Source organism: Oncorhynchus mykiss, chromosome 23 (genome assembly GCF_013265735.2).
Source record: "Oncorhynchus mykiss isolate Arlee chromosome 23, USDA_OmykA_1.1, whole genome shotgun sequence".
In the NCBI taxonomy this organism is placed as follows: Eukaryota; Metazoa; Chordata; class Actinopteri; order Salmoniformes; family Salmonidae; genus Oncorhynchus; species Oncorhynchus mykiss.
The window spans coordinates 32,144,780-32,161,405 of NC_048587.1; the positions used below are offsets into that span (position 1 = coordinate 32,144,780).

Consider the following 16,626-nt stretch of genomic DNA (forward strand, 5'->3'; position numbering starts at 1 on the left):
CAATGAGTAAGACATGAGGAGCGGTCAAAATCATCCATGGACCCGCCACACCCCATGCCAATTCAACCCCAACAACAAGTATACAGTATCAGTTCTCTGTGTTTGACAAGTAGTATGAAGCTGTGGCTTGGAGTATTGCTTCTCCATACTATGTAATGCATTCATGTGAATCTGGTGATGTTTTCTTCCCCTGTTCAGAGAAATCAGTAATTGAAGTCACTTGCATTATTTACCACAAAGTAGTGGGAAAGTACCATGTTTTGACCACTAAATACTGCTGTTCCTGCTGCACCGCCACACTATTATATACATTTTGCTGGTCTCTTGTGTTTATTAAACAGACCACAACATCTCCTTTAAAACTTTGTGTAGAAAACCAATACATTTGGCTCATGGTAAAAATATATTTTGTGTTCACCCTCACAATTCAAGTCAGTCCTCCATGAAAGCAATTCAGTTAGTCCTAGCAAGAAGTTTGGTCAAAATCGGATCTATTGAATATGGGATCGGAATCCTATGAATTAAAATGGCCAATTTGGGTGCTATCAATTAGCTTAATTTCTCAGAGATCAAATTATATTTTAACAAATGATGTTACAGGAATGTCAATCTTACTTGTTTTTAACTACAGAAACGATTTCAAAACAATCTGAGATGGTGGGTTTCACGGCTTGGTGAAATGACATGGAATGACTCTCTGCCCACTCCTACTCTCTAGAATCCTCCGCCTCTCTCTCTCTCTCTCTCTCTCTCTCTCTCTCTCTCTCTCTCTCTCTCTCTCTCTCTCTCTCTATTTCTCTTTTATTGGCACTGCTACTTAATTTGAAAAGCTGCATAAACTCTGGCATATTTTCTATGACTTCAGCCCTGCTCAGAAACCTGCTCGACCTGTCTGGCCTAGCGACTGCTCTGGTCTGGGTCTGGAGTATACGATGCTAACCACATCTGTTATTAACTGCAGAAACGATTTCAGAAAAATCTGATGGTGGGTGTCGAAATCCTTTTCCTTTTGCATTTGAGGTAGAACGACCCTAGAGAGAAGACGGGAAGGAAGATAGATGAGCCACTAGAACTCTTCTTCTGTCTGTTCTCTCTCTCTTGCCTTGGCTGCAGTGGACATACTAGACATACTAGTATCTACTATCGATTAGCATTTCAATCCACCGCACTTTAGAAAAAAAGACGCATGGAATGGTCCCTGGAAAAACATTGTTTCTTTATCTAGAACCCTGTTATCTTTCCCGAGAATTTTACTTATACAACATCCACCACATTCATTTGATGTAGGGAGCGCTAGGGTCAAATCCAAGATAAAAGCTTTTTTCTCTGTACATTAAACGACACAGGAGAGATTCTAGCAGCCTATTTATGCTCTACAGCTGGCCTTGGAAAACAGCGCTATTACTGTACACACGCTGAGAACAAATGACTGGCTGCTAATGTGCTGTGCTTTTTCTTACCAGCATGGAGCAGAGAGAAGGGTAATGAAGGAGTAGAGAAAAGATCAGCCAAGAAAAGAAGAGAGAGAGTGAGAAAGCAATAAAGTACTGGTGAAACACTAAAACAGTACAGAAATACACCAAGAAAAAATAAAGAACAGCACGTCAGAAATCAGCTTGATGTAATTGAAGAATCCATAGATTCTAACCACTTCTGGGAAAATTGGAACACACTAAACAAACAACAACACAAAGAGCTATCGATACAAATTGGAGATGTATGGATAAATCACTTCTACAATCTTTTTGGTCCTATAACAAAGTCCCAACAGCAAAAACATATATGACACAATCAATTACATTTCTTAAAGACAGCTATTAAAGACTACCAGAACCCACTGGATTCTCGAATTACATTGAATGAAATATATGACAAAATAAAAACCCTTCAACCCAAAAAGGCCTGTGGTGTTCAAGCATCCCAAATGAAATTATAAAATATACAGACCATAAATTCCAATTGGCTATACATCAGCCTCAGCTATGGCATCTTCCCCAATATTTGGAACCAAGGTCTGATCACCCCAATCCACAAAAGTGGAGAAAAATTCAACCCCAATAACTACTGTGGGATATGCGTCAACAATATGCGGAACATCTTCTGCCTTATCATTAACAGCAGATTCCTACATTTCCTCAGTGAAAACAATGTCCCGAGCAAATGTCAAATTGGCTTTTTACCAAATTACCGTATGACAGACCACATATTCACCCTGCATACTTAATAAAAACAAACAAAACAAAGCCAAAGCAAAGTGTTGGTTTCAAAAAAGCCTTTGACTCAATTTGGCATGAGGGTCTGCTATATAAATTGATAGAAAGTGTTTTTGGGGGGGAAACATACAACATTATAAAATGTATACAAACAAAAAAGTGTGCGGTTAAAATTGGCAAGAAAACACACTGATGTATTTGTCAGGGACGAGGGGTGAGACAGGGATGCAGCTTGAGGCCCACCCTCTTCAACATATATATCAATGAATTGGAGTGGGCACTAGAACAGTCTGCAGCACCCAACCTCACCCTGCTAGACTCTGAAGTCAAATGATTACGGTTTGCAGATGATCTGTGCTTCTGTCCACAACCAAGCAAGGCCTACAGCAGCACCTACATCTTCTGCACAGATTCTGTCAGATTTAGGCCCTGACAGTTAATCTCAGCAAGACAAAAATAATGGTGTTCCAAAAAAGGTCCAGTTGCCAGGTAACTTCTTTAAAAAATGCCATTTTGCATTGCTAGTTAAAGCCTAATGTTAGCTAGCTAACTAGTTAACATTGAACTTATTTGGTTAACTTTAGCTAGCTATGAAAATCAGTTTGTATTGCTAGTACTCTATGGATTGGGATTATAGTTCATTGTTTAGCTGGCTAGCTAGCTGGCTTCACGTCTAAACAAAATACCCCAAGTTAAAGCTTGCTGTTAGCTAGCTAACATTAGCTGATGTTAGATGGCTGGCTAGCTAGTAAACATTACGTGTATGAACTGTGTGTATTGATGTTATCTCAGAATGGCATTTCGCATCTATTGTATAATAATGCTAAAATATTTGTATCTGGAATTTGTCTTTCAGCATCAGTGCAACACGCCTGACTCTCCTCCACCAGTCATACAAGGAGAATGGTCTACTGCCTCCCATCAAAAAAAGAGCTGGCCCAAGCAAGCACAAGTTACACCTGAAGCATGAGGACTTGCAGCGAGCATAATGCGATAGTATTACAAGGATACCACCCAGGACACAAACACTTTGGTGGACTAGATGGTACGGTGCTGGTGGAAAGCTATGGCTGGCAACACCAAACTCCGTACTTCAGGCTGTGGCCACAGATCAAGCAGTACCAGCACTTCAAACGATTGTATGAGGTTATTCTTCTTATCTAAACTTGGGAGGTGAATTGATGTTGTGCAAGGTTGTAATGTCTTCCATTTTTTTTGTAGTTATTTCCTGTTTTACTTCTTTGATGCTCTGGAGCCTGGTGTTGTTGTCACCAAGGAGCGTTTGGACTCAAGACTCAGGACCAGGTTTCAGCTACTGTGCAACGCTGACATCCTTCCTCCCATAGATGGTCTGTCTGTACAAGCACCACCTGGACTGGACACCTGGACTAGACAAACTTACCTGGAATTTTTCCTTATTGTAGGCTACTACTTTTACCACTTTTAGTCTTAATCTTTACTACACTACTCACTGTTTAGCACATAACCTCATATGTGAATCCTTAAAGAGATGGGTGGGGCTGGCTTAAGAGGATGTGAACAATGTTGAATGGGTGTAGACAAAGGAGAGCTCTCCAGTAGGTACCAAAACATTCAAAGGCCCTTTTCTCAAAAGTGAGTTTACAATTTCAAATGTTGCTACATAAGACCAATTTGAGCCAGTCGGTCACATATTTCCCTCAGATTACACAGATCCATAAATAATTTGAAAACAAACCCAATCTTGATAAACTCCCATATATATTAGTTGAAATATCACAGTGTGCCACCACAGCAGCAGGATGTGTGACCTGTTGACACAAGAAAAGGGCAACCAGTGGAGAACAAACACCATTGTAAATGCAATCAATTTTGATCTGTTTACTTATTTATACTTCAACTATTTTGCACATTGTTACAACATTGCCAATAATATTACATTTGCTGTTTACTGTTAATTTTTATTGTTTATTTCCCTTGTTAATTTCCCTTTTGTTTCTTACCTGTTTCACTTGCTTTGGCAATGTAAACATATGTTCCCTATACCAATAAAGCCCTTAATATTTCATTGAAATTGAGGGAGAGAAAAGGCTGAGAAAGAGGTGGGGAACAGTGAGAGCGAGGAAGAGAAAGGTAAGTAACATAAAGAGAAAGGTAAGAAACAGAGAGAGAGAAAGAGAGAGAGAAAGGTAAGAAACAGAGAGAGAAAGAGAGAGCTAGCGAGCAAGAGAGAGAGAGAGAGAGAGAGAGAGAGAGAGAGAGAGAGAGAGAGAGAGAGAGAGAGAGAGGGAGAAAGGAAGAGAAAGGAAGAGAAAGAGTGGTGTCATTTCCAGGGCCTTGTGTGGAACCAATCAGAAGTGACTGTGTTTGGTGCTGGTAGCCCAGAAACAGGGCTAAGGGGAATGTTTGAGCCATCCCGTCGGGGACTGATTTTCCACAACCGCCCATACAAGAGGAAGCGAGGGAACATGAAAGCCAAGGTGGCTGTGCTACTTGACGAAAACAAGAGGAAAACCGAGCATTCATGAGCAACTTCCTCTCTGCTGACATCATCAGCAATGGTCCAGTGGTAATGCATGAAGCAGACTGGATTACTGCAGTCATTAACAGATGATGTAATTGGTGTTCAGAAATGTATTGGAAAAGAAAAGCACCAAACATGAATTTCAAATACATTCCAATACATGTACAATAGAAGAAAATATTTCATATTTTTTAGAGAATCCGCGCCTTGGCTTGGACACATGACATGGAAAGCAAGAAACACATATCTCTCCTTTTCTTTCTTCAACTCTGAGAGATCCTTTCATTTGTAACACTGTTGTCTGTCACCTTCTCCACGGAAACCTTGTTAGGCCAGGGAAGCGAAAGAGCAGCAGAGATGCAGAGAGGAAGAGAGGCATAGGCAGTCAGACATACTGTAGAGAGAATAATAAAGAGAGAGAGCGAGAGAGAAAGAGAGAGAATGCGAGAGAGAAAGAGAGAGAAGGCGAGCGAGAGAGAGAGAGAGAGAGAGAGAGAGGAGAGAGAGAGAGAGAGAGAGAGAGAGAGGAAAACAAAAGGAGAAGGGCTATACTTCTTTGATGAAAAAAGGAGAGAGGGAGCGAGTGAGAGAAAGGATAAGTGGAGTGTGACAGATCTATAGGAGGCATCAGACCCTGATCCATAATGCATTCTCTCTGTCTGACAGTGATGTATGGTGCCGGTGTTGGTCAGAGAGGAGCAGGTCTACACCCAGTCTAAGCAGCTACACATACACACAGACACAGGTTGTGTCCCAAATGGTACCCTATTCCCTACATAGTGCACAGCTTTTGACCAAAGGTAGTGCACTATAAAAGGAAAAAAGGTGTCATTTGGGATAGACAGACAGCTACAGGAAGGTAATGGGGGCTTACAAGATATTCATGTGGAGAGATCTGTTGTAGGGTTTATAAAGAGAGCTACCGAGATCCATTACAATGCACATATTCCAGAACCAATGTCATAACATGTTAGCTACAACATAATAAAGGCATTTAGGCTAAGAGATGGATGGCTGAAAAAATACACAATGTGGAAGTGAAAAGTTTTTTTTTACTTTGAGTATGGTGGTGACTAATGAAATGCAGCACATGGTTTGAAAGCCATAGAAATCCATAGTAATCCTCAATGTCACTGTCATGTCTTGCTCAGGAACTGTGGTATGGCTGTCCCATAGCAATCAGGCATGATGTTTGAATGTGGAATACCATTGAAAATAAATGGTAGTAGTAGTCTCAGGAAGCTTAGTTGGCTTCAATACTGTGGCATCAGTTTATTCTGAGCAATGGCCAGCCACTCTCAACATCACACTACCAAAGATTGTCTATTATATTGACAAGATATTAAAGTGACAGCTCTAACAATGGAAAAACATGTCCTCAAAGAAGGAAGGCAGGGGGAGGAGGCAAGATCAGGTGGGACCATTCTAGCCAATGAGAGGGCAGATAAAGATAGATAGAGGACTCATCTTTTTATCTGTGCCATCACAGCTTCTGTGACAGCATGGCAATGTCCATGTTCAAATTCATTATAACCATGAGTCCTCTATCTATCCCTATGACAACAGGTGTAACAGTATAACTTTATACCGTCCCCTCGCCCATACCCGGGCGCGAACCAGGGACCCTCTGCACACATCAACAACTGACACCCACGAAGCATCGTTACCCATCGCTCCACAAAAGCCGTGACCCTTGCAGAGCAAGGGGAACTACTACTTCAAGGTCTCAGAGCAAGTCACGTCACTGATTGATAGCGAGCACCGCTAACTAAGCTAGCCGTTTCACATCCGTTACACTGGCACAACTCTGATATTAAGCAGTTTTTGGGTATGTTGCCGAAAAGCCACCTACGTCCACTTATATCAGTACATTTGTAACAACCTAACCATTATGAAACTTCTATTAAATCAAATTTGTCATGTACTGTCATGTTGTCTTGTCTCTGTCCTTTCCCTTCACCCTGTCTCCCTCTGCTGGTCGTGTTAGGTTACCTTTTCTCCCCCGCTTTCCCCCAGCTGTCCCTTGTCTCCTCTAACTACCCATTCACCCCGTTCCCCACCTGTTCCCTTTTTTCCCTCTGATTAGGTCCCTATATCTCTCTCTGTTTCTGCTCCTGTCCTTGTCGGATTCTTGTTTGTTTGTGTCATTCATGCCTGAACCAGACTGTCGTCATGTTTGCTGTAACCTTGTCCTGTCCTGTCGGAATCTGCCGGTCCATCTGAGCCTACCTATGTTTGGTAATTAAAGAAGCTCTGTTTAAGTTGATTCGCTTTTGGGTCCTCATTCACGCACCGTAACAGAAGAATCCGACCAAGAATGGACCCAGCGACTTCGGATCCTCTCCACTCAGCCGTCGAGATCCAGGGAGCGATGCTAGGCAGACACAAGCAGGAATTGTCTGCTGCTCGACATGCCGTTGAGACCCTGGCCACCCAAGTCTCCAACCTCACAGAACAGGTTCACCATCTCCGCCTCGATCCACCGGCCACTTCCAGGGCTTTCGAATCTCCGGAGCCCAGAATCAATAACCCGCCGTGTTACTCTGGGGAGCCCACTGAATGCCGCTCGTTCCTCACCCAGTGTGATATTGTGTTTTCTCTCCAGCCCAACACTTACTCCAGGAGCACTGCTCGTGTCGCCTACGTCATATCTCTCCTTATTGGACGGGCTCGTGAGTGGGGCACGGCAATCTGGGAGGCAAGGGCTGAGTGTACTAACCAGTATCAAGACTTTAAGGAGGAGATGATACGGGTTTTTGATCGATCTGTTTTTGGGGAGGAGGCTTCCAGGGCCCTGTCTTCCCTATGTCAAGGCAATCGATCCATAACAGACTACTCTATTGAGTTTCGCACTCTTGCTGTCTCCAGTGGCTGGAACGAGCCGGCCTTGCTCGCTCGTCTTCTGGAGGGTTTCCGCGCAGAGGTAAAGGATGAGATTCTCTCCCGGGAGGTTCCTTCCAGCGTGGATTCCTTGATTGAACTCGCTATTCGCATTGAGCGACGGGTTGATCTTCGTCACCGAGCTCGTGGAAAGGAGCTCGCGCTCTCCGTCGCCTCCCTCTCCGCATCACTACCATCTTCCTCTGCCGGCTCGGGTGCTGAGCCCATGCAGCTGGGAGGTATCCGCATCTCGACTGAGGAGAGGGAACGGAGAATCACCAACCGCCTCTGTCTCTATTGCGGTTCCGCTGGTCATTTTGTCACTTCATGTCCAGTAAAAGGCCAGAGCTCGTCAGTAAGCGGAGGGCTACTGGTGAGCGCTACTACTCCTGTCTCTCCTTCAAGATCCTGCACTACCTTGTCGGTCCATCTACGCTGGACCGGTTCGTCAGCTTCCTGCAGTGCCTTAATAGACTCTGGGGCGGAGGGCTGTTTTATGGACGAGACCTGGGCTCGGGAACATGACATTCCTCTCAGACAGTTAAAGGAGCCCACGGCCTTGTTCGCCCTGGATGGTAGTCCTCTCCCCAGGATTCAGCGTGAGACGCTACCTTTAACCCTCACTGTTTCTGGTAATCATAGTGAAACCATTTCTTTTTTAATTTTTCGTTCACCTTTTACACCTGTTGTTTTGGGCCATCCCTGGCTAGTTTGTCATAATCCTTCCATTAATTGGTCTAGTAATTCTATCCTCTCCTGGAACGTCTCTTGTCATGTGAAATGTTTAATGTCTGCTATCCCTCCTGTTTCCTCTGTCTCTTCTTCACAGGAGGAGCCTGGTGATTTGACAGGGGTGCCGGAGGAATATCACGATCTGCGCACGGTGTTCAGTCGGTCCAGGGCCACCTCTCTTCCTCCACACCGGTCGTATGATTGTAGTATTGATCTCCTTCCGGGAACCACCCCCCCCCGGGGTAGACTATACTCTCTGTCGGCTCCCGAACGTAAGGCTCTCGAAGATTATTTGTCTGTAGCTCTTGACGCCGGTACCATAGTCCCCTCCTCCTCTCCCGCCGGAGCGGGGTTTTTTTTTGTCAAGAAGAAGGACGGGTCTCTGCGCCCCTGCATAGATTATCGAGGGCTGAATGACATAACAGTGAAGAATCGTTATCCGCTTCCTCTTATGTCTTCAGCCTTCGAGATCCTGCAGGGAGCCAGGTTTTTCACTAAGTTGGACCTTCGTAACGCTTACCATCTCGTGCGCATCAGGGAGGGGGACGAGTGGAAGACGGCGTTTAACACTCCGTTAGGGCACTTTGAATACCGGGTTCTTCCTTTCGGCCTCGCTAACGCTCCAGCTGTCTTTCAGGCATTAGTCAATGATGTCCTGAGAGACATGCTGAACATCTTTGTTTTCGTTTACCTTGACGATATCCTGATTTTTTCACCGTCACTCCAGATTCATGTTCAGCACGTTCGACGTGTCCTCCAGCGCCTTTTAGAGAATTGTCTTTTTGTGAAGGCTGAGAAGTGCACTTTTCATGCCTCCTCCGTCACATTTCTCGGTTCTGTTATTTCCGCTGAAGGCATTAAGATGGATCCCGCTAAGGTCCAAGCTGTCATTGATTGGCCCGTCCCTAAGTCACGCGTCGAGCTGCAGCGCTTTCTCGGCTTCGCGAACTTCTATCGTCGTTTCATCCGTAATTTCGGTCAGGTGGCAGCTCCTCTCACAGCCCTTACTTCTGTCAAGACGTGCTTTAAGTGGTCCGTTTCCGCCCAGGGAGCTTTTGATCTCCTCAAGAATCGTTTTACATCCGCTCCTATCCTTGTTACACCTGACGTCTCTAGACAGTTCGTTGTCGAGGTTGACGCGTCAGAGGTGGGAGTGGGAGCCATCCTTTCTCAGCGCTCCCTCTCTGACGACAAGGTCCACCCATGCGCGTATTTTTCTCATCGCCTGTCGCCGTCGGAACGTAACTATGATGTGGGTAACCGCGAACTGCTCGCCATCCGGTTAGCCCTAGGCGAATGGCGACAGTGGTTGGAGGGGGCGACCGTTCCTTTTGTCGTTTGGACTGACCATAGGAACCTTGAGTACATCCGTTCTGCCAAACGACTTAATGCGCGTCAGGCGCGTTGGGCGCTGTTTTTCGCTCGTTTCGAGTTCGTGATTTCTTATCGTCCGGGCTCTAAGAACACCAAGCCTGATGCTTTGTCTCGTCTCTTCAGTTCTTCAGTAGCCTCCACTGACCCCGAGGGGATTCTCCCTGAGGGGCGTGTTGTCGGGTTGACTGTCTGGGGAATTGAGAGGCAGGTAAAGCAAGCACTCACTCAAACTCCGTCGCCGCGCGCTTGTCCTAGGAACCTTCTTTTCGTTCCCGTTCCTACTCGTCTGGCCGTTCTTCAGTGGGCTCACTCTGCCAAGTTAGCCGGCCACCCTGGCGTTCGGGGTACGCTTGCTTCCATTCGCCAGCGTTTCTGGTGGCCCACCCGGGAGCATGACACGCGTCGTTTCGTGGCTGCTTGTTCGGTCTGCGCGCAGACTAAGTCCGGTAACTCTCCTCCTGCCGGCCGTCTCAGGCCGCTTCCTATTCCCTCTCGACCGTGGTCTCACATCGCCTTAGATTTTGTCACCGGACTGCCTTCGTCAGCGGGGAAGACTGTTATTCTTACGGTTGTCGATAGGTTCTCTAAGGCGGCTCATTTCATTCCCCTTGCTAAGCTTCCTTCTGCTAAAGAGACGGCACAAATCATCATCGAGAATGTTTTCAGAATTCATGGCCTTCCGTCAGACGTCGTTTCGGACAGAGGTCCGCAATTCACGTCTCAATTTTGGAGGGAGTTTTGCCGTTTGATTGGGGCTTCCGTCAGTCTCTCTTCCGGCTTTCACCCCCAGTCTAACGGTCAAGCAGAACGGGCCAATCAGACTATTGGTCGCATCTTACGCAGTCTTTCTTTTCGCAACCCTGCGTCTTGGTCAGAACAGCTCCCCTGGGCAGAATACGCCCACAACTCGCTTCCTTCGTCTGCGACCGGGCTATCTCCTTTTCAGAGTAGCCTCGGGTACCAGCCTCCGTTGTTCTCATCTCAGTTCGCCGAGTCCAGCGTCCCCTCCGCTCAGGCTTTTGTCCAACGTTGCGAGCGCACCTGGAAGAGGGTCAGGTCTGCACTTTGCCGTTATAGGGCGCAGACTGTGAGAGCTGCTAATAAGCGTAGAACTAAGAGCCCTAGATATTGTCGCGGTCAGAGAGTTTGGCTCTCCACTCAGAACCTTCCCCTTAAGACGGCTTCTCGCAAGTTGACCCCGCGGTTCATTGGTCCATTCCGTATCTCTCAGGTCATTAATCCTGTCGCAGTGCGACTTCTTCTTCCGCGATATCTTCGTCGCGTCCACCCGGTCTTCCATGTCTCCTGTGTTAAGCCCGTTCTTCGCGCCCCCGCTCGTCTTCCCCCCCCCCCCCCCCCCCCATCCTTGTCGAGGGCGCACCTATCTACAGGGTCCGTAAAATCTTGGACATGCGTCCTCGGGGCCGTGGTCATCAGTACCTAGTTGACTGGGAGGGGTACGGTCCTGAGGAGAGGAGTTGGGTTCCCTCTCGGGACGTGCTGGACCGTGCGCTGATTGATGATTTCCTCCGTTGCCGCCAGGTTTCCTCCTCGAGTGCGCCAGGAGGCGCTCGGTGAGTGGGGGGGTACTGTCATGTACTGTCATGTTGTCTTGTCTCTGTCCTTTCCCTTCACCCTGTCTCCCTCTGCTGGTCGTGTTAGGTTACCTTTTCTCCCCCGCTTTCCCCCAGCTGTCCCTTGTCTCCTCTAACTACCCATTCACCCCGTTCCCCACCTGTTCCCTTTTTTCCCTCTGATTAGGTCCCTATATCTCTCTCTGTTTCTGCTCCTGTCCTTGTCGGATTCTTGTTTGTTTGTGTCATTCATGCCTGAACCAGACTGTCGTCATGTTTGCTGTAACCTTGTCCTGTCCTGTCGGAATCTGCCGGTCCATCTGAGCCTACCTATGTTTGGTAATTAAAGAAGCTCTGTTTAAGTTGATTCGCTTTTGGGTCCTCATTCACGCACCGTAACAAAATTAGTCTCATGTAGCAAATTAGCAGTTACACTCTCTCATTGACCTCCGTACAAAAATTCCTCGCTTCGTGGCCTTATTTTCATGAACAGATTTTGGCCGGAGAAAAGCCTCTTCATTTCCAACACTACTGATTATCCACTGAGGACCCCAGCCGGGGCTGTCCAGCTCACTGCCTGTCAGGAAAGCCATCAGCCATGACAGCAGGTGTCAGTCATGCCATGCCAATTAGGGAAGGTTGCCACAGTAACGCCCAGCTCTCATCCATCTGCGGTGCAGTTAGGACATACAGATTAGGGATGGCAAGATGGCAGCAGGTGCAGACGTTCACTGTAAATCATGTTTTATTAATGAGCGGTAGCCTCAGGCATTGGCCAAGCCGACCGAGCCAGTCCACCCCACAAGAAGCTTTCTGCTGCACCCAGCTCCTCTCCATGCTTTTATGAACACACAGAGAGAGAGAGAGAGACTGAGAGATTACATTAAATGGGGTGGGGAGCAGTTGTATGTGGAGCGTAGCTGTGCTGCTGTCAACATTTAGGGCTAATTTCTTATGGACAGGCACAGTATAGCCAGACATAGTCTAACTAGAACCTTAACCCCCACGCCGAAGACATGGATATCGATTAAGGCAGCCCCCAGCACCTCTCTGATCCAGAGACACATTTCAGTTGAAGTCATTCAGTTGTACTACTGACTAGGTCTCCCACTTTCCATTTTCCATGTAACCAACTCAGCCTCTACAACAATCAACTCCCAGCTCACAACAGTAACAGAGCCAACAGGCACCGCACACTTCAATTACTGGAGAACTACCACATGGCCTCAAAAAACATCCAATATCCCATAGCATCAGACAGAAAAGAGAGTGATAAGAGAAAGAGGATATGTTCACAGAGAGATAGGGAAAGGAGGGGGGATAAAGGAGGGAGGGACAGAGGTAGATGGGCCAGTGGGAGTCTGAAATTGCAGAGAAGGGATCCAGAAATTATGTAGGCTAAGACATTCATCATGGAAGATACCATCTGTAAATCCCTAACAGGGGGGATGCCAGATGAACATTTTTAGGGCTTTCTAAGAGGATCCCTCGATAAGGGTCTTAGTGCACTGAAATTGTCGGTGACATTACCATCCATATTGGAGCGATGATTGAAGATAGAACACCCATGAAATATTCACAGGCTATCAGGCAGATTAAGCTCCTATTCCAGCGGGGTGAGAGGGAACAGAACACATACGTTACGTATATTATCCCCAGTCTCACGTTGACTACACACCCCAGAAATACCCCTGGTGAACATTCATCATACAAACTGCATATCCCAGAAATACCAATATGGAACATCCATCATACAAACTACACAGCCAGGGATTCTGGAATACTCATGGCCAGCATCTGTCTCACTGTCACTCCACAAAGTAGGTGTCACGTAGAAAACACAGAGACTGATGGCATTGACTAAAAATGTCCTCTGGTGGCCTGAAACTTTGTGCCTGACCGTGACTCCAACAATACGAGCTCTTCCTTTGTGTTTAATCAAAGAGTATTCCAGTGTTTCAAAAATAATTGTATTTGTCACATGCGCCACGAATACAAGTGTAGACCTCACAGTGAAATGCTTACAAGCCCTTAACCAACGATGCAGATTTTTTTTTAAGTAAGTAAGAAACTATTTGCAATTTATTAATTTTTTTACAAACTAAAGTAAGAAAAAAGTAACACAATAAAATAACAATAACGAGGCTATATACAGGGGGTATTGGTACCGAGTCAGTGTGTGGCGTGAGTGGCCTCTGTAAATGTGGTCATAGGCTACAGTAAAATCAGTACTATAAGTCCCTTTAGGGATAGTATCCTTTTCCAGAAAAAGCCTGTCAGACAGAGAACCCTGTAGGGCTCATCTAGCAGTGTCAGTGAAACAGGGTCACACTCTAAACTTCCCATGTTGGAGAATGAGCTGTGTGAAGAATAGAGGCCAGTGTAATAATAGACATAATTAAACCTGGTCTGCTTTAGGCTACCAACGGCTCATCTAAAAGATGACTTCCCTCCAATCAAAAATGTTAAATTATTATATTACTTCCTGCCAAGAGTGCCCGCTATTTTGTACCTAATTGGTTTTAGTTAATCGATTGATACCAACGTTTGTTTAATTAAACCCCGGGCTCAAGTGATTAGCAGGCCTCAAGGAATGAAGCTGAGCCATTCATCACGGGGACAAGAGCCATGCAGAAACCTGCGTCTCAGTGTGTGTACATGTTAAACCTAGCGCTGATCGATTAGTGCTTTTTGAGGTCGGTTCGGTTTCAATTTGGTTTAAAAAAAATTGCCAACGTGTTCGATTTCGGTTTTGATTTTACCCCTCTTTCTCTTCTTCACATAATACATGATGCATTATTTGGGTTGAATGCTGTATCAAAACAGAATAAAACAATGAATTAAAGCCCCATGATGGTAGTGATGCCCATTACTGCTTATCACATATTAACCATCATTTATTCCACATTACTTTATTTTAATTAAATATTTTAGTTGTGTATATTACATATTTGTTTTAGTATGATGATGACTTTATTAGCTAATAAAAGCAATGGTAGTGACGGCCTATTACTGCTTATTACTTATTAACAAACCATCCTTTATCCCATTACTTTATCACACTATTGCTCAGGCAGTAGCAGCCACCATTATCTCTGTGCTCCCCAATGAGTCATCTTAATTAGGCTAGCTAGATGGCTTTGCTGTCTGACAAAATCACTACTGTAGTCATCTTCAAAGTAGATAAGGCATACTTTCAAGACTGTTTAATGCCAACTATCAATCAATTAGATGTATTGCCGGCTACCTCACAAGCAACTGCTTCTGTCTCTGTCCCTCCCTCATGTGGCGCTCTGCTGTCCCGTCCTCGGTCTGTCTTTCAAGAACACACACCGTATTATGGTCATTGTAGTTAATTACCACGTTTTCTGCTGTAAACTATGATGAATATTTGCCTTTTGAAAACTACAAAGTCCTACAACAGCGCTTTGAGCTCACACAAAGAAAAAACATGAAATGGAATTGTAATAATTTAACCCACATCAGTCAATTCGTTTTATTAAAGCGAATAAAATACAGAAATTTTTGCTAATCATTCAGCACTAGTTAAATCTCAAGGCTATTTCAGTGTGATAAAGCTGAGAGCCATTTCAGTGGATTCAAAATAAGATACATTTCAATGGGTTCAACCTGAGAGACATTTCAGTGGGTTCAACCTGAGAGACATTTCAGTGTGTGTCCCTGAGAGACATTTCAGTCTGTGTACCTAAGAGACATTTCAGTGTGTTCAACCTGAGAGACATTTCAGTGGGTTCTACCTGAGATACATTTAAGTGTGTGCACCTGAGAGACATTTTAGTGTATGTACCTGAGAGATATTTCAGTGTGTGCACCTGAGAGACATTTCAGAGGGTTCAACCTGACAGACATTACAGGGGGTTCAACCTGAGAGACATTTCAGAGGGTTCAACCTGACAGACATTACAGGGGGTTCAACCTGAGAGACATTTCAGGGGGTTCAACCTGAGAGACGTTTCAGGGGGTTCAACCTGAGAGACATTTCAGTGGGTTTAACCTGAGAGACATTTCAGTGTGTGTTCAGTCATATGTTGTTAAACCTGATTGTTTAATGCAGCAATCAGCAGTTGAAACAATAACAAAGCGTACTCCCTGCCATTGTTCTGTTAAAAAGCTGAGGGGTGGACAGAGCTATGAATGTGAGGACTGACTCTCTATGATATAAAAATGATAGTTTTAAACATGTTTTGAGGCCATACAATGTTTGTTTACATTTACTTTGTTTACAAATATTGGACTAAAACAAGCTTATATTTTGGGCTCTGATAGGGTATGACAGTGGAACTAAGCGCATGAGGCATTTATAAGATATTCTTCAAGAACCAATGGGTACATATAATGAATTTTTAAGTCCAGAATTGGATATAGTAACTGCAGTATGCCCCTTTAATGTTACTGCACCACAAGAGCAGCCCTTATCTAGTGTGGTGCACTTCATTGTGCTCCAGTCTATCAGCTAACCTTGGGTGACCCTATTATTCTGTCACCCACAATGCATCAGGGCTGTGCCAGCCAGGACCTGACATCTGCATTTGAGCAGAGCTGCAAGGCCTGCTGGGAGGCTGGATCACGTGTGCTTCCTCCATGTGAGATCACTCCCAGCCTGGGCCAGCTTCTGAGACACTTAATAAATAAATAAGGAGATGGATGAATAAAATATGACTATGCAGCCAACGCCGTTCATAGTCCAGTTAGACCAGACACATATGAAAAAGAAAAGGAGAGCCACACACTCTAGGAGCTCAGATGCAATAACCGAATAACCTAATAACCAACGTTTCAACAGACAAGCTGTCTTCATCAGGGTATAATGACAAACACTGCAGATCACTAGTTTATATAGTGTCAAAGGACACACACAGGTGTCTGTAATCATGGCCGGGTGAGGCGTGATATCATTGGTTAATTCTTAGATATAAATACGTACTGTTCACTCCCTGCAAGTGGATTCACCTTGTTAATCCCCACGGAACCTTGATTTCCTTGCGTTCACTTCAATAGCAGAGTGAACAAGACCTGGAAGTGTGGCAATGTGAGACTAACTCCCATACCATACCCGCTCTTACAGGTGTCTGTAATCATGGCCGACTGTGGCTTGATATCATTGTTTAATTTACAAATATAAATAGAACATATAAAAAACATAAATTAACCCGACCTATACTCATAGGAGAAACCTACACACTTAACCTCTTGAGTGTATGGGGCAGTATTTTGATGTTTGGATGAAAAACGTACCCAAATGAAATTTTTCAGGCAGAGAATCTAGAATATGCATAAAATTGTCAGATTAGGATAGAAAACACTCTAAAGTTTCCAAAACTGTCAAAAT

The 16,626-nt window shown here is 45.0% G+C and overlaps 1 protein-coding gene across 2 annotated transcripts in view; it reads right to left on the reverse strand.

The window, feature by feature from the left end:
• Positions 1-16,626, reverse strand: part of LOC110502600 (sodium/calcium exchanger 1) — a 203,080-nt gene that overhangs the window by 108,561 nt on the left and 77,893 nt on the right. The gene's annotated exons all lie outside the window — the stretch shown is intronic.